The sequence below is a fragment of the Lucilia cuprina genome, chromosome 6 (assembly GCF_022045245.1).
Source record: "Lucilia cuprina isolate Lc7/37 chromosome 6, ASM2204524v1, whole genome shotgun sequence".
In the NCBI taxonomy this organism is placed as follows: domain Eukaryota; kingdom Metazoa; phylum Arthropoda; class Insecta; order Diptera; family Calliphoridae; genus Lucilia; species Lucilia cuprina.
In genome coordinates, this window is record NC_060954.1 from 36,699,694 (window position 1) to 36,719,865 (window position 20,172).

The 20,172-nt window shown below is 31.5% G+C and overlaps 1 protein-coding gene across 1 annotated transcript in view; it reads left to right on the forward strand.

Moving 5' to 3' along the window:
• The first annotated feature begins 897 nt into the window (after positions 1 to 897).
• Positions 898 to 20,172, forward strand: part of LOC111681662 (pneumococcal serine-rich repeat protein) — a 105,400-nt gene continuing 86,125 nt past the window's right edge. The window contains exon 1 of the mRNA XM_046955773.1: positions 898 to 964. The gene's annotated coding sequence lies outside the window, so the exon portion shown is untranslated. The remainder of the gene's footprint in view (positions 965 to 20,172) is intronic.

Below are 20,172 nucleotides of genomic sequence, written 5' to 3' on the forward strand. Positions count from 1 at the left end.
ATTCTTCTCCTCAAAGCTTTATTAAGAAGTTATAATATCAGGGTATTTAGAATTGTTTTTAAACAAATGTAAAAGTCAATATTTCTATAAAAAGCTTGAATATCGGTTAGGATTGGAACCACTAATTAAATCCTTATTAGAAGTAAAATATAGACATTGAAAACGACCACTTATTAACAAGTAATGTATGAAATAACTACTCATTTTAACCAATTATTTTACATGGTAATGTCATTAGAGACAAAGGAGAAAAATTAGTCGATGTAAATCGTGCAGCTTCTATACAGTTTCTATATGTTATCGGAGAAGCTGACTAATGAATCAGAAAGTAATAACACACAATAACAAGTACTTCTATGTAACTAGAACGATATGTAGTAGTCATGAAAATGTATGTTATTAGGTAAGTGGTTACAAGTCTTGTTAAGTTTTAACAATATCATCATATTTAATAAGCGCATTTAAAAACTAATTCTTGTAATTAATTTGATCTTTTATATTCGTAAATTAATCTTATTTTTAAGCATTTCAGCTTAAATTAAAGACGTGAATACATTGCACGATCACTTTGATAGAACTTAAACTAAAAGTCTCATTTTATAAAATTAATTTAAATCTTTAAAAATTTTCTAAAATTCTTCACAAATATTATATTTATTTAACAACTCAAACGTTTTCTCTCTCTCCCTTAAAGTGGCAAATTTTATGCCCAGAAAATGTATGTCAGAACAACAAAATTGGTATTGTTATTATAAAACCTAAAAGTATGCTTGAAAATTTTCAAGAGTTTCATTTAAAATAATGTCATTATTTTTAAATATATACAAATTTAAAAATAAAACATTTTTAACAACTTCTAATTTATTATCATATATTTATTTTTTTCTATTCAATTACAGATTCATCACTTCAAATTTAAACGAAATTTTTACATTTCAACAACGAATTTTCTTCTTAAATTACGGTAAGTCAAAATATTTGTAATTTTCTGTCTGTGTCTCTTATTATTATTATTTATAGTCTCTATTATTAAGGTTAAATGAAGAAAATAAAAGAAAAATAAACAAACTGTCATTTAATGTAATAATTACATTTGTTTACCTGTTTTTAATACCTTTTTTATAGTATTATTTTTTCTTTTGATTTTTTTCCTTCAAATTGGATAAATTACGTATTAAATTACGAACTAATTAAAAGGTCGACTGACAGCTGTCAATTAAATGAAATTAATGAGTAACATATAAACACATTGTATAAGTACAATGACAAGTACAACCGCAATATAATGATACATGGCGTCATGTATCTAGCTCAGAAGCTTTTCAATTGGGAGGTGCAATACATATATTTTTTTTGTTGAGCACAGTTGTCAATGAATTTTTATTTGATGGGATAATCTAACAATTTCAATTGTGTTGTTTATATAGTATTTCTAAACGTTATTTTATGTTGAAAAGCTTTTAAACCTATTTTGAATTTGTATAAGATTCTAAAACATTTCCAGCAAAAATTAACCGAAGTACTTCCAAAAGAATAACATTTATCATCACTTCAAAAGTAGCACTAAGTGATTTTTTTATCTTTTGTTGAAGTGATGTTTATTGACTTCTTTTTCGCTTCTTTGGAAGTCATTTTTTTTTTTTTTTTGCTGGGAAAAGCTAGAGGAAATCTATAATATGTATATCGGTCCACAATTTCATCTTTAAACATATTGTTCATATATTAGTCAACAGCAGCTATTTGCCAACTAGAAAATGGTTTAGGTATGGATCCACAAAGATGGAACACAAAGAAGGTACAGATTACCTAGAATACCGGCCACTTCAATTTTATGATTCAAAAGGTCGAGTTCAAATTTTGTAAATAACTGTTATCGGTTTACTGTTATTTTATCGATAACAAATGCATAGTACATATGTGTTCATATACATACTTCTGATCCATTTTGTTTCCAATTATTTTGTTATTAACTTATTCCTTGACTTAAGTTCTTCAGACTCTTCTTTGAGGGATCATGATACAATACAACCAATACAAATTAGGGTAGAAGGGGGATCACGGCGATAGGGGCACATCTACCAATAGCGAATAACTGGAAAACTGAGTGATCGATTTTATCGCATTATCAAATTTTATTTTCATTTATAGATTATCTATCAACATTTGAAACATTAACTTTACATATAATGTTTTTCAAAGGGCTGTGAAAATATTTCACTGTGTGAACTTGTTGTGCTAACTTTTTTAGTTTTTATGATAGAAAAAATATATTGGTCAGTATTAGAACGTCAATAATAGTGAACAATAAGACATAATTATATTTTCGATAATATAATTTGAAGCCCGAAAAAATTGAAACTAAACCCCAGAACTGCCCGTGGGGCATATGCGCCAAATATATAATGCTTGTGATGTAGAACAAAATTTGGTTAAAATATAGAAAAAATCAGTAATAATTTGTTTTAATTTTTTTGTTAAATTTTGTGAAATAAACAATAAATATCTGGTTTATTATATTTTGGTCAGTGTGGAAAAGTTAAAAAATATGTACATGATTGAAAGGAATAAAACTAAAGACAACATATCTAAGTATTCGAATCAAGAAAAAAAATTAAAAATATGTATTGTGGTTTTAATTTGAGGCCGCTTCAAAAAAAAGTGGTTCTGGTCCCCCTTCTACCCTATATTGAAAATTGCGACCTTAGTATACTTAATGATGGATGTAGGACCAATATATTCACATATATACTGTAGTAGTGTGGTTGGTATATAACAAACCGAAATTTGAGAATATTTGAAATAACTTTGCTTCCTTTAGAACTCCAAGTTCTCGTAGAAACGTAATGCTGAGAATAGAATCAATAAGGTGTCTTGTGGCTTCTATTCTTGCAAGAAAACATTGGGAATATGATGGGATCTTAAACATTGTGCACTGAACGTCTACAGCGGTCCGGTTACATAGGGCTCGGCGAATGACAATGGAAATCAAATTAAATCTGACCATTTTTTAGAAGGTACTTCTTCTGTAGCATGCGCTATTGACACCTAATTTTTTTGATTCGACTCTAGACTCAGATAGTCTAAAGCAATGAACCATGATCATAGAAGGATTCTATAATAGCTGCATTAAGCTTCGATAAAATGTGCTGCTGTAACTCTATCCTGCGAGTCAAAGTGATGTCATTTTACACTACTACGGATACTGGCAAGAAATTTCTTTCGGAAGAGTTTGAACTTCTTTTGTCTCTTATGAAGGCCTAATGCCTTCACTGTTTTTTATTCTGTTTTTTACGCCATTGATACGGCCGCGAAAAATATCCGAGATATTGACATTTAGTCCTACATGGTATTCAATCCCAACCAAGAGCACAACTAACTAATAGATAATACAATATGCGGAACTATAACAAGAATATCAAAAATATTCTGCCACTATCTCGGGCAAGGATCTTGAATATTTTGGCTCTTAACTTACTTACTTGTCGGATCGAATGGGCTACCCACATAATAGTTAGTAGAGAAGTTATTTAGATGACTGTTTTGCTCTGCTCAAACTAATCAAATTTTTTAAAAGATCTTCAATGATTCTATTGGAATAAGGAGACAAATCTGCGATAAATATTTTATATTCTTGCTAAATAATAAGCTCTAAGTAAATTTGATGAAAATCGGATTTCCATAAATAACTACTAAAGCATTGATAAATGTCTTAAAAATATCACTATAAACAAATTAAATTTATCCAGCAAAGCGCAAGAGTATTGCTTCAGAATTTCCAGCGTAGTCCTTTAAAACCGATTTTTACAATTCTGGAAAAACAATCCTAATATATTATTTTAATAATATTTAAATTATTTCGTATGAAATCAGATAAATCATAACGAACAAAAAAAAAAACAGCATTTACACACAAAAAGAGATTTATTAAACTGAAGTGGGTGTTTATTAAAATGATGTAAAATATTTTAATGAAAACAAAGAGACGCTTAAAGTCATAGTAACGGTCGTATAAAGGATATACGTAGTACATATGTAAATCTCATAAAGAATTTGTACATACAAATACAATTAATTTCTTAAAAATTATATAAAATACAGCCTTGAGTTGTTATAATCATAAATTATAACTTTTTAATCTGAACTAAGTTTTCCAATGATTTTAAGAAAGTAATGAAATATAAATTTACCTTTGAATTTTGCAACTGCAAAATACCCAGCAAAAATCTTTATTACAAAGTATAACACTTTACTAAATGCTACAAATAACTTACACAATAGCACTTTAAGTTATATCATTTAAACTTACATATATGAAGTTTAAGAAGTACTTATCATGATCACTTGGTTATAGGGAGGTTAATAAGCCTGTTGTAAGTAATTAATACACTCCCTCTAAGTAATGAAGTCGGTATGTAGTATTTATTGAAAATGTAAGTTATTATGTAAGTACAAATCATTACCATTTCTTGCTGGGTATGTATGTATGCACTTAAAATACATATGTTAATAAAATTTGAATATAATATACAAAATTTCTATTAAACTGAATGTCATTTTCATGGCATTAATTATCACTACATGTAGATTGTAAATTATTCATTATTAAATTACTGAAGGACAAATATTAAAATATTTTGATATTAAAAAAAGAAGAATAAAATTGCCGTTTAAGTGGATTTCAATTGAAGTTGTATTAATGTTAAAAAAAAACATTTAGATTTCCAAAAATACTATTATACCCTACACCTGTCAGTATGTATGTTAAAATGGGAATTATTTAAAAAAATAAAGCATTTGGTTGTTTTTTTAACTTAATTTCAAAGGGGAGTGGGGCAAAATATGGTCCTATCCTTAAAAATGTTGGTAGGGGGAATTAAGTCTTCTTCAATATTATTTATGTATAATTTAAAAGTGTCATTAGTGTTTGTAAGTGAATTTTGACCTTTAGGTCATTTTCTGAAGGGGAGTTTGTATGGGGGCTAGGGTCAAATGAAGTCCGATCATTACAAAAATTGGTAGTGTCATTTAAAGTTCTTTAAAACTAAGTTTTGTCGACTTTTGTTCACATAATAGATCATTTAAATTAATTATAAGCTAAAAGGCCTTATTTGGGGGGTACGGTTGCATGGGGGCTAGTCGAAATAATGGACTGATTTAAACCATTTTCAATAGACTTCGTGTGTGCGAAATTTCATCCAATTATCTTGAAAATTGCGGCCTGTACCTTGCGCACAAGGTTTAAATGGACAGCCAGCCAGCCAGACCGACGGACGGTATTGGTATACTTTAACGAATATTATCACGGGAACTAAATCTCGAAAATTAAACTGTACATATCTACTTGTATTAATCAATGATCTGAATTCTAACGTTGTTTAGTTGAAATGTTTTCACAGTTGTATTTAATCATTGGCGCAACTGACACAACATCACGATGGGCTGATATGGATTCCAGGATTTGAGGTCATTCGGGGAAATGAAATATCTAATGAATGCGTAACCAAAGGGTCATTCCTAAACTTAACTCCATCGCAAAAAGATACTCACACTCCCTTTGTGACTTTATCAACATTGATAAATGACTGGGCTTGGAGTGAGGTGGTCTTATATCATCATTTGTAAAATATCGATACTGCTTTAGGTTAGAACTAAGACTCTCTTGTCTTTTAGCAAAATCTTGATTAGGGTTCTTTTGGATATAAATACTGTTATAAGACCACGTTATAACCACGTTAAATCTGTACCGTCAGCAAGACTACCATCAAATGGAGTCTATAAGTACAACGTATCTTACCGATATAAATTCTCTGAATCCGGGACAAGGAATAATTTTGCGAATGCACTATCGAAGGAGGGTGCTCGCCTACAAATAAACGAGGTTTACATAATTGTTGGCGTTCCACTTTCTTGCTGTAAATCTCTTATTCAACAGAATTTTATGAGGACTGCTCAAATCAGATAGGCATCGCTGACTACTTATTCAACTTTCAGACAGACCTGGCCACTCTATGAGGAAAAAGTTCTCACAGTTTCTTGGTGCTTTTTGCGACTACTACTAGCCTTACTGATAGGACACTGCAAAATAGGTGCACATGCTAAAAGACTCAATATTCAATAATACGACTTCTATAGAGGTCGTAGTTTGATATAACACGACACAGTCGATCTATCCATGATGGATGTAAATAGGATAGTATCCTTTGCTCGTTCCTCTGGTTGGTTTAACTTCGAACATGCACACGTAATATCTCATGGGTAGGTCGACGTGCAATCCAAAGGGACCATTATATGGGACTAAGTGAGCCGACTCTCTCAACTTAATAACCTAAAAACGATCTTTTCGAAAGCATTTCTGATGAAATTAATAAAGATTCGGATCTCACAGATATCTAGGGTCTTTTCAAGACTAACATGGCTTAAACGACTACAAAATCAAAAAGATTAAGAACTACTTTATAGAGTCGAAAAATTATATTATAGAAATTATGGAAAATGAAAAGACAAACTTGTATAAACGAAACACAAAAAATGCATTATATTCTAATGATTATTATAAGTGTTTCTAATAAAATTATTATTTTATTTTCTTAATAGACAATATTTCAAAGTTTTTAAGCACAAAATTTGCTGCAACAGCAAATTCAAATTAAATTAGCCCACTTTTTGAGTTTTTTTTGTTCTGCTTTTTTTTTATTATGGAAAACTAAAATGAGCTTAAGATAAGAAAAATTTGTTGGCAAGGAAAAATAAATACACACATATATCCACATTCTCTCTCTTTTTCCAAATACTTGTTCAACCAGCAACAACATGACTAGAAGAATAATTGTCCTTAAACTAACACACAACAAAAGATAAGTAGCGTAGCATGCTACAATAATAACAAACATGAAAAGTTGTTTACACTTAAAATGTCTTTGTTTTCTTTTCGTAGTCAGCATGCACCATCAAGCACACAATGACTTCGTGTACTCATTCTCTTTGTTGAGTCCTTAAACACCCACACACAATAATAACTCTCAGTCACTTACTCTTATTTAATCAAACACATTAAATTTGTTTCTTTTTTTAATGTTTCACGTCTCTAACGGGGTGTTATTAGAGAACAGGACAACAACAAAAAAGCTATAGTTAGCTATATTTTTGATTTGAATTTCAAATGATGGATCTATTGAGAAAATATAGGTAAATCCTTTTGGAAACTAAAATATTTTCATTTAAGAACTTAGTATAAAGATAGGTGTTATGAGCTCAATCTACCCCGTCATAATGTCGTCCAACCACACTTTTATGGCTCTGTTGTTCCGGCAACAGCTCCTAGAGGGACGTAATTTTCATTATTTGCTCAAATTTAACATTTTAATAATCCACAGTTATTCTCTGTAATTCGTACCGCCCCAGAATCTAGGAACTATAACAGGAATGTATCTTGATAATCATATTTACCATGTATTAGTCTTTTAACCAAGCACCCTCTTCCCGTGATTTAAGTTTCAACCACAGCCACTGCGTGGATCCCAAAGGAACCACAACCAACTGACCAGCCAGGACATAGTATTTAGGGCAACTGGCCACCCGTAGTTTCCCCGGGGGCATGTTACCTTGGCAAGACCTCCGCCTTGGTGTTATTGCAATCCCGGGGTATAAAGAGGTGGCCAATACCTCCAATCTGACCGGGATTGAAAAATTGGTTACAGTCTACTGCTTGGCTTAGTCCTTGCATAGATTGCCAGAGGTCAGACCAGAGCACCGCATAATCTGGTACTACGGGTGGCCAGTTGCCCGCAGGCCTATGTCCTGGCTGGTCAGTTGGTTGAGGTTCCTTCGGGATCCCCGTAGTGGCTGTGGTTTAAACCCAAATTCGCAGGGAGAGTAAGTGGCTGTTAAAAGACTGATGCATGATAATGGTCAATATTTTTTGGATAAGTTCGGTGCTTTTGCCGAGAACAACAGATACCCCGCAGTCGAGTGAATGTGGGACTAAGCGTTGGAAATGAGTTGGTATTAATTGTATATGGTACGGGATGAATGTGAGGTTCGGCGGGTTACCCACCCGTCTACCTAATGAATGTGTCGTATGTTTTTCTCTTATGAATGTGTCGTATAAATGAGATGTGTGTTGGGTTGAATGATGATGGATGATGCCATTGAATTTTCCTGATCGTACTTCGGTCTACCGGTTACGTATCTAGGTGCAGTTGCGAATCAACAGAGGTCATCCAATGGTCAAGAGATTAGATGTCTCGAGTACTCCAGGAAAGCAATTGTGCATAGACCGGTCAGCACCAATGTACAAAAATTGCCACCGGCGTTCTTCATTGAAGAACAAAGGGGCGATGGTAGACTGTTCTCAAGTCTACTCAGTGGATGAGGCCGTCAAGGCAGGCGCTCACGTTAAACTCTCGACATTCCTGGCAATACACCATGATGTGACTCTCATCATAGAAGCATGCCCCGGGGGAAGCAAGAGTAATGACAGTCGTAATGTCTTTATAACAGAGACAACTTCTAGATTAACACCCTTGGAAATAAGAAAAAGTCATTCGTTTCACTCGGTTGCACCTAGGGAGATACCAGGGTTCACTTTCCATAACACCTCTATTAGCTTTTTGAGCACTATGGCTTTCCTATATGGAAATATTGTACAACTAATTAAGCGAGAGGGGACTCTTCTTCAGAACAACCAGTTTTCCCTTAGATCACTTTAGAGAGAATTTTTCCTCTTCAAAGAGCGATTCAACTAAGGTTGCAGGTTTCCTTGTCTAGAGGTCTTGTTATTCGCCCAGGTGGCGAACTTTGTTAGCAGTTTCTCGTGCATAAGTGACTGATGTCGCCACCTTAAATCCTTGGTAGTCTCCAAAACAGGGTGTTTTACTTCGGGTAAAGTACCTCGCTGCTCCATCCAGCTTTAGAGGAAAATTTTGTTTTGCAACTTTTAGATCCGAGTTTATACAACCTGTCTTCTTAGCCGTAGGTGTAGGATCTTCCGAGAATATAACATTGGACCTTGTACATTTGTGCATTTTTAACTTGCTGTCATGTATGCTGCTCAGCATTCCACGTGTTTGTAACCACCAAGTCGACCAATATGGGTGGTCCTACCAGCACGGTCTGCATGGATCATCACACATAAGTCTTTAAGGTGACCACACATTTTCATCTTGAAGATTATAGAAAACTTATACTTACAGAAAACGAAGTCGATATAACTAAGTCCATCTGTCTGTCTATTTGTATATCTGGTTTAGCACTCTTACTTGTTTAGCATAAACTTGCCAAAAAGGGCAAAAATCATATAAAATTGGAAAAATGGAATAAAATAAAATCACAACATTATATTCTTTCGATAGCTTTGCATACTAATTTTATTTATTTTTTCGTTTATTTTAATGTCTTTCTTTCCAACATCTTTTCATGTGGAAACAATAAGACACTTAGAAAACCAACAGGAAATTATACTACTTAGTTGCACACCAGGGACAATAAATTATAGAGGAAGTTATTTTAAAGACATTTAAAATAGAGTACATTGTGACACTGTTGCAACCCTTTTAAGTTAACTATAAAACATTGTAAATAAGCTAGAAAAAGTTTTACGAAAGTTTAATAATAAGAATCATAACATTGGCTAAAACCAAATCCGGCTAAACTACATTATATAACCATTAAACCATTTCCGACCTTTAGATGAATTGTTTGGAAAAGACTGAATAAAAAACACTAAAGTTTGCTACATTTAAACATTTTATTAATCATTTGTAAGTCAAATAACCGATTTTATAAATCTCAACTTTAAGAAATTAATAAGAAAACTTTGAAAATTCCAAAGATTTCCAAATTAATTACAAAACATAATATTTGTCAATAAGCTTTAAAATTCTTACGAACATATATTTCTTGACAATATTAAAAGTTATAAGAAAATTGTGTCTAGGTGCCAAAATGTTGTCTCTATTTTGCAGACATATTTTTATTAAACTTTTTTTAAATCTTTTACAGGTCATTGCCTGCAACTTGTCTTTGAGCCTTAATTGAATATACTGAAAAAGAAACAGTAGAAAAAAATGTTTGTAAAAATCAAATTAAATTTAAATTTTTGTTTATAATTTTATTTTGCTGCCTTTTTTATAGGCTGTAACTAAAAAAGTTTTTTTTGTTATTTTTCATTTAATTTGGAAAATCTTTAGATTTTTTTTGATAATTAATTATTATTATCATGTGGAATGTACCCAGCTAGAAACTGAATTTTAATTAAAATACTTTTCAATGACTACTACAAATCGTCAGTCCAGTCTAGTCAATAGTCTAGTCAATAGTCTAGTCTATAGTCTAGTCTATAGTCTAGTCTATAGTCTAGTCTATAGTCTAGTATAGTCTATAGTCTATTCTATAGTCTAGTCTATAGTCTAGTCTATAGTCTAGTCTATAGTCTAGTCTATAATCTAGTCTATATTCTAGTCTATAGTCTAGTCTATAGTCTAGTCTATAATCTAGTCTATAATCTAGTCTATAGTCTAGTCTATAGTCTAGTTTATAATCTAGTCTATAGTCTAGTCTATAGTCTAGTCTATAGTCTAGTCTATAGTCTAGTCTATAGTCTAGTCTATAGTGTAGTCTATAGTCTAGTCTATAGTCTAGTCTATAGTCTAGTCTATAGTCTAGTCTATAGTCTTGTCAATAGTCTAGTCTATAACCTAGTCTATAGCCTAGTGTATATATGTGGTTTGTAGTCTAGACTTTTTACAAAATTTTCAATTTTCTGTGTGTGTTTGTATATATACTACTATTCGACTTAAGTGTTTCCGTTTAATTTGACATTTAGTAAAGCGTAAAGAAAACGTTAAAAGAGTTCAAGACTTAAATAGACCAACGAACAGGCCGAACATCTATCAAAAATATAAGTAAAATTGATGGCTTTGTTTGTTTATGGAGGTTGTTTTCTTCATTTTTTTCTTATTTTTTTCATTTTTCTTTGCTAATGTTTTAGTTTTTACAAACTAAACCACAGTTCTGTAATAAAAGCAAAGAATTTAGGTGTGGTGTCATAAGTTAAAGATGGGGGAAATACTTAAAAAATACATTATAAGCGTACATTAAGAGAGAAGAGAAGGAATGAAAAATTAAAAAGTTTTTGTTAAATAGAATGGTTTTGGTTCTTAGACCATATGAGATTTAATTTTATACGGCTTTTTAAGAAAAACATTAATATTTTCCACAAAGAACTAATTACAGCACTAGTTACTGTCTCACTGACGCTAACTTTTAAATACGAAATTTTTAAACAGTATTAAACAAACATTGATTCCAAAATATTATCTCCCTTAGGTATTTTTTCCACTAACAAGTATATTAAGTTAATTGAAAATATAAGTTCAGTGAATTATTTTGAAATCCTTCTCTATTAACCTTTATGTGCAATAAATTTTGCAAATTTCGCATAAAATACATTTTGACGCCCTCTTACGCCTCAATAATAAAGATCTTTTAATTAATTATTGTATATATATATGTGTGTGTGAGTGTCAGTGGTTAATAAAACCACATTTTATCTGCTAAAAATAAAGTCTTACGTTTCATTTTCCATAAAACGTGTGTACGTGTTAATAACTGCTGGAGACCATGTTGAATGTGTGCGTCTCTAAGAGAGGATATAGAAAAGTTAAATTTCAAAACAAAAACTATTGAGACACAGTAAAAACTGTAAAATTCAAAAAAAAAAGTAAAATCATACAATACTAACATGTATCTAAAGTTAACACAGTCACATTTGCTCGAAATACTTGTTAACATTTAAAACATGCATTGTGTGGTGGAGCCACATATGCCCGGAAATATTCAACTTAAAAGTTACATAACATAAGGATTTTCATCATTATTTATTCTTCCACATGTTGTTCATGTTCAACCGTCTTCACTCTCCAAAAGCTTAGAATAGAAAAAGAAAACAAAATGATTGATTTAAGAATTGTAAATTCCCTTTTTCTGGCAGCATATGAATTCCTGTTCTAAAGATAAGTGTATCACAGAGATCATTCTGCGTCAATAGTCGCAAATAGTAGTCGCAAGTTCTGAACTCTAGGCTTGTTTGTTCCGCCTCATCAACTACATCTTTTTCATTGCAACATGTGACCAAGCGTTGCAAGCGTCATTACAAACGATTAACTGTATTCAGTACAAGTTCTCTTAGATGGTCCCACAAAATTTCCCACAGCCTTAGCGTCGTGTATATTAAACTTAAGTAGGGATTGACTGATTTTTCGGGCTTCACATTCGATCTCTTACGCTTCGAGTTATCGTCATTGATATTTGTTACACGATCGAAAGAATTTTGAAATTTAGTAAGTTTCAATGATCTTTTTAGACAAACGCCTAAAATAATCTGTCTTCATGTTTATTTGTCTGGCCTGGGCTATTTTTATCATCCGTTTTAAACTGAAGCTCACAAATCGATGGAACACATCCACCATAAGCTTTGGAGTGCAGTTGTTGTGCTAAGCCACTATCGGTCCTGCTGTGCATTCCATTCCATGCAAAAAGCTTTCACTGAATGAATTATTTTTCAATGTTCAGAATCTTAGTTTCCCGGACGAAATTCCTAAGAATTTTCCACTTTTTCACTTCCAAGATACTAGCCTGACATTGGCAAAGTAAATGCTCCAGAGTTTCACTGTTCTCTTCACATGCTATACATTCGTCTGAATTCGCTCTTCCATCAGAATCACCCCAGAGGTGATAAGTTTTTTAGTTAGTTTTTTTTTTTTGGAATTGGAGCGCACAACAGGCCCGATAGTGTGCTAGGTGTATTTCTTCGTATTTGATGCAGTATACATCCTCCTATCAACCTAACCTAACCTAGTCAGTTAGTTGGTTAGAAAAGAGGATATACATATATACATCTATCGAAACGGTTGTGCGCTCTTTAACCAGTGCCTCAGGTGGGAATCGAACCCACCACCTCCGGTCTAACCACTAACCTACCAGAGTTAGTTAGTCGACAAAAATATATTTTCGAACGTTATTTCGGAAATCGTGATCCGATAATGAAAATATTTCCAAATTATTTTAAAGATATACTTCTTAAGTAATGATACAACCATTTCATTTCAGACGGTGACCAAAATCGTCCAAATTCTTATACGGCTACATATGTACTTTAGGATCACTCCAATCACATATAGAACCCAAAACAAACATTTTGAGAAATTGTATTTTAGAATTTTCACTAGGAACTTATTTTATCTCCATAAAAATGGGGCCACCGTAATGCACATGTGTGGGTTTTAGTTTTTAAACATTTAGCTTTGTTATTCAACAACAAAATTTTCACTTGTACATTTATGTTCTATAATAGGACTAAATCCTTGGATTTTCTTGGCATCACTATGTGGTGGTTCTTTAATTATATTGTCAAAACTATGTGACAGTGTCGTGTGGGAACACAAAGTGCAGATATGTTTTATATAAATATTACCTTTTTCAAAGATTTAGCTGCACTTTTCTGCGAATCTCGCCTCAGAACTCCATTATATCTTGGATTCTATGTTTGGTAAAATAACGTCTTTTTATACCCTACACCACTTTAGTGGAGAGGGTATATTGGGTTTGTGCTGATGTTTGTAACATACAAAAATATTCGTCCTATACCCACCATAAAGTATACCAATCGGCTTAGAATCATTTTCTGAGTCGATTGGATGAAATTTGCCACACACACAATGACGAAGCCTATTGAAAATGGTTAAAATCGGTCCATTATTTCGTACCCCCAAATTGGGCTTTTGGGCTAATAATTAATTAAAATGGTCTATTATGTCAACAAAAGTCGACAAAACTTAGTTTTATAGAACTATAAATGACACTACCGATTTTTGTAATGATCGGGCTTCATTTGACCCTAGCCTTCATACAAACTCCGAAAATGACTTAAAGGTCAAAATTCACTTACAAACACTAATGACACTTTTAAATTCTACATAAATAATATTGAAGTAGACTTAACTCCCCTACCAACATTTATAAGGATAGGGCCATATTTTGCCCTATTCCCCTTTGAGCCCTCTTGTAAAAAATCTCTTTTTTTGCAAATAAAAAAATATTTTTTAAATAATTCCCATTTTTAACATACATGCTGACTGATGTAGAGTATCATATGGTCGGCTACGCCCGACTATACATTCATACTTGTTTTTGACTAAGAATATTTATTGAATGTTATCTTAAATGTACAGAGTAAGGACCCTAATTGTATTTGGATTAGTCTGAAATTGAACTCATAAAGGGGGCAATTGGTTTAGTCATGTTAGCCTGTTTAGATATTGGTTGAAATGGGGTTTCAAAAGATTACAGATATCTTATCTCTGTTAGTATTTTCAAAGTACTCAACTATATTGTCATACAGTAGCTAATATAGGACCTAACGACATTATACAATATATAAATAATTAACATTTGTTTTGCAACTTGCTCCACTGTCCAATGTATGCAGACATATAATAAATCTATAAACACTTGATAAATTCTAATTTTAATTTTGGTTTCACCTAAAAATAACAAAAACAGATAAAGCCACAAATATATATAGATTTGTTTTTCTTAATTTAAACAAAATGTGTATTTTAAACCTAAGAGCAGAAATTATTTATAAAGTTCAATTAATTGATAATGAATTGTTTTCTAAAAATAGTTATATTTCAAATGTGAAATAATTTAAACAATTCTTTTGTGGAAAACCAAAAATAAACATGAAAAAAATCAATTATTTCAAGAAAATAGATATTTTATTGTCATTCATACAAAATCAATTGAATTCTTTATAAATAAAATATTTAATTTATTTGCGTGGTTTTTATTAATTATTAATAAAATATAACTGTTTTTGTTTGATATTTTATTAACAATAGACCTAATAAACATTGACATTTTTAATCATTAAGCTTCCAATCTGTGCAAGTTTATTCGACTTGTTTTATGAAAACCCTGTTCAAACTCTGTTCAACTAAAATATTTATATACATTTTAGAAATAATTGTTTAAACAAATAATTATAAAAAAACACATTTAAAATGTGAATAATCAAGTGGTTAAGTTAAAAACTGATCAATACAGAGTGGTTTTACTAAATGCATAATGAGACTGATCAAGTTTACCAATCCAAATAGTCGCTCAAACGTATAAGGGTTGCGCAAATCAATTCCCATATAAATCAAATGCGAGAATGGAAACATGCACAGGTTGCACAGTTTACAAGGGTTTTGGGCGTTTAAATGAGAACCCTTATCACTTTTATATATCAATAGCATTAAAGACAAATACTTATCACATTCACTGACAAATAAGGAATTTAATAAGTCGCTCACAAATAAGCAGTTTAGTAAGATATTATATATTACATTAAAGATACGAACTTGGGTTTAAGTTTGTTAGTCCCCCCATGTTGTATTCACAATTCCTGTGCTGTCATTAGATTCAAGTAATTCCCACTCTCTCTTACTAATAGGGAGTTAAATAAGCTGTTACAAAACATTTGCTTACGCATGTTGTGATAAAATGGAAATCAGTTCAAAATACTTATATACATACTTATATCTGATAATCAGGGCGCTTATAATATGCACTATTAAATGGGAAAATATGCCTTAAAAATGTGGAAAATAGGCACCAAAACATATTTCTTTGTTTTTGACAACAAATATACAGGTTTTTAAGGACTGCTTTATGTACTATAATTTTACTTATACGGAACCACGACCTCGAGAATAACAAATATAAAAGTGGAAAGCTTAAATGCAATTCTAATAAAATTTGGTGAATGAATGTATTTTTGTAAACATTATATTTCCTACGAATTTTATTGTTTGGTAATGTTTTTAAGTGAATTATGGACGTGAGAGATATGTAAAAACAAAATTTCATAAAGTTATCTTTGTATATAGACAAACAGATGGACAGAAATTGATACTGAACCGATAATTTAAGGACCAATATTTTGGGCGTTGCAATTAGCAGCACAAACTCAAAATACCTTCCGCACTATTGTGGTTTTAAAAATTAAATAACACTATGTAAAATTTTATTTCATGGAACCTAGTATTTTGTTGTTTAATCGAAATTTGCTGATATTTATTTAAAGAAATTCTATATATGTAAATACCAAATTTGTTGTAAAAATATGAAACACAGAAAAAACAAAACAATTTGTTTTAAAAAAATATGCAAAATGTGCTATAAAAATTTTGAAAATATGCAAAATATATGCAATTTAAAGCAAAATATGCAATTTATGCATTTATAACAAAATATGCAACAGCAAATCGATGCCATTTTGTAGCAAATTTTTTGATTCGAAAAGAAAACTAGTTAAAAGTCATTTTGAGTTAGTGACTAAAAACATGCATTTGCATAGAAATCCTTGCTCTGCTAATAATATATATGGAAGTCATTACAAGACTACTTCAAAGTAATAGTATAAAAGCAGATAACATGAAATAGGAATTGTAAAGTAAGTTATTGAGTAAGTACAAGTCATTAAAAAGTTTTTTTTATATGTGGGTACGGAGTAAGTTTTTCGTTGTAATGAAAGTTTTTGCTGGGTTTTATTTACACATTTTCCAAAAAATAATTTAAAGCTTTGTCGGATTTATTTAAAATGTTTTGCTATATCTAAAGAATTTGGAAAATATTATTTCTTTAATATACTTTTGTGTCATTTTAATCCTGTTGACAAAAAAATAATTTAAGTTTTAATAATTTTAAAAACTAAAGTTAGTCCAGTATTTGTCTCTTAAACACTTTATATTGGCTATAAGTAAAAAACGAAATAAAATCAAAGGGAAAAAGAAAAATAGCACTTAAACACAGGAAAACATTAAAAAAGCCAACCATAATAAAACAAAATGAAAACTGCAAACTATCAACGACAAACACAGAAGCTGCATAATGGGAGTCTAAGTACAAGCAGCGATCTCCATTTTTATACCCTACACCAATATAGCGGAGAGGATATTATGTGTTTGTTCTGATGTTTGTAACATCAAAGAATATTGGTTCTACATCCACCTAAAAGTATACCAATCGGCCTAGAATCACTTTCTGAGTCGATTTTGTCGATGTCCGTCTATCCGTCTGTGTGTCCATGTAAACCTTATGCGCACGCTACAGATCAAAATTTTCAAGATAATTTGATGAAATTCGGCACATTCCCTTTTTTTTGATGTAAGAACGAATGATATTGAAAATGGTTAAAATCGAGCAATCATTTCGCCCCCATAGAACCGTACCCCCCGAATAGGGCTTTTGTGCTCATAATTATGTTAAATGTTCTATTTTGGCAACAAAAGTTAGCAAAACTTAATTTTATAGAACTTTAAATGACATTTTCGATTTTTGAAATGATTGGGCCTAATTAGGCCCTAGCTCCCATATAAACTCCCCTTCAGAAATTGAAGGTCAGAACTCACTTTTAAACACTAATAACACGATTAAATTCTTCATAAATAACTTTGATCTAGGCGTAAATTCCTATACCAACATTTATAAATCAAATTCTTTATTTTTTTAAAAAATAATCCACATTTTTAACATAATGACTGGTGTAGAGTATCATATGGTTGGTCATACCCGACTATACATACCTTCATACTTCTTTATATTTATTACAAAAAGTTACAGTATCAAAATAAGCTTTTAAATAATAGAAAATACAAAAGTGAATATAGTTGCCTTTGCTTCTAAGCCATTTAAGTATTATTTAGTACATATACATACATCTGCTGCTATAGTAGCTTTAAAAAGCATGTAAACGGATTAAATGGATTAAATTCAAACAAGAAACAATTGACAGCATTAAACAAAAAAACTTGTCTTATTTTATTTATTTCCTATATTTGCTAAATGATTTAACCAACTAAATAATGGAATGCATGAATAAAACACAGGAAACAATATAGAACGATTAGTTCGATATCAACAAAAGAGATTAAATAATTGCAAGCGAATCATCAAATGAAATAAATAAAAAAATAAATTACAGAAAAAAATATCATAAAGAAGAATATCATCTGAAAATCAACTCTGTTCAGTAGACGGTTAATAACTACTAATTAGGAATGTATATTTGTATTTCAATTATTCATTATCCATATCGATGTACATACATAGTTCATTTGTATGTATTAATTTTTCAAGTCGTAATATTATAATCTTATAGACTATACATTAACGAGGGTTGGGCGAAGTACAGATAGGATTATAGAATAGATAGGATTATAGTTTTAACAGATAAATGCTACAAAGCATAATTACCATAATGCGTTGTTGCAATAAAGTTGTCAAAATTACAACGGTTGTTGTCAAAATTTTAACTGAGTATTATTAAAATCTTATATAAATGTTAGCAATCACAGAGATACCTGGTATGAAAAGAGTAAATCATGAACATAACCGGTTAAATAGGGAAAATTATTGACATACCATGAGTAATAAGATATCTTACATCCATCACCATTCTCTTTAGCATAATTCTCAATCAGCCGACACACATATTCACCCCTATCGCCAATCCAAACTTCACTTTTTTCGTTCACTAACTTTTTTGTGGTGGAAAAATTTTCCCTGTTGTGAAATTTGTTGATGGAATTTTGTAAACATTGAATAGTTGTTCCATACAAAATGAACTATTGTGAATGAATTGTTCACAACAAGTTCGAGGGAAAATAAAATTTCAAGGGAACAAAATTTTCACTTCTATTGGCGATAGGAGTGATTGAGAAAAATATCAGACACATTAGTTATAGTTATACGGATGGATAAGGTCCGTTTTATATACACTTTACACCAACTCATTTATAAAGCTCAGTCCCACAGTCACTCCCCTGAGGGTTATCTGTTGTCTCGGCAACAGCACTGAACTTATGCCGAATTTATAGACTTTGCATCAATATTTTAACCAATATTTTAAAACTCTGCTCTGTTGGCCACCGGTTTCCGTTGTCACAGATTATGTGGTTCTCCTTTTTGACCCTATGTCAAATTATTCCAAGAAAAGACCGATGATACAAGTGGTCATTACCAAATGAAACATACCAGGGGGTAACGACAATGGAAAGATACATTATAGTTGGGTCCAATAATGATCAGTTAGTAATTTGACGTGTTAGAAGAAGTGAAGAAGAATCATAAAGAGGGACAGTGAAGGGAGAGAGATGGAAGGAAGATGTGCAAGAAAGCCATAGAAATGATAATATGAATGACGTGAGGTGGAAGAAGATACGTCGAGCATAATGTGAAAATATAGTTCACAACCATTTTGACAAGTTCAGGAATGCTGTAAGTCATTCTAGGTTATCAAACGATAGATCTTACAGATCATTAAAATAAGTTAACCCTAAGGTTCGAAAATGGGGCGTTTCCAAAACTGGACAATGACAGAGAAAATGGACTACCGTCTTATCTTCATTCACTTTTTTAAAAACACGACAAAAGACTTTATACTGTAAGCCAGTGCTCCTAGCACTATTGTAAAATTCACCTTAAAATATAGACGATTCTTTGTGGATCCATTTTGGACCACAATGTTCGAAATATCGATCAAGTTTGTGACAGGATGTGACAATATTCAACAATATGCTTCTTTATGATGGACAGTGGATCTCTACAGAGCTGGTACACGTCCAGAGACCGTGCCTTTTAACTCATATAAGGGTAATGTGCGAATGTCTCGCCATCTAGTTTAGATACATCCGGCATTTATGGACAAGTTGTGATGTTGAGTAGACACCAATCAGGCACTCAATAGTAGCTTGACTATCAGTATAAATACTGATTTCCCTATTGAATATCCGATAGTACAATAGTCAATTTGACGCCCTCTTGATCGCTGATATTTCAGCTTGAAGGATACTACATTCATCATTAAGTCTAAATGAGATTTTTGTCTCTAGTTCTTCAATAAAAATGCCTTCAACAACTCATTTTATTGCTTTGGATCTGTGTGTATATATTCGCATGACACCTAGAACAAGTGTTCCATTTGCTAGTCCTGTTTAATCTGATCACTGCTATAATTGGTTAATCAAACAGATTAAATGATGAAAAATATGTAAAAGTCCAACGGATTTCGTATAAAGACAGCTCTTTTAATTTCTCATGATCTGTAACCGAATTGTTGCAGAATTT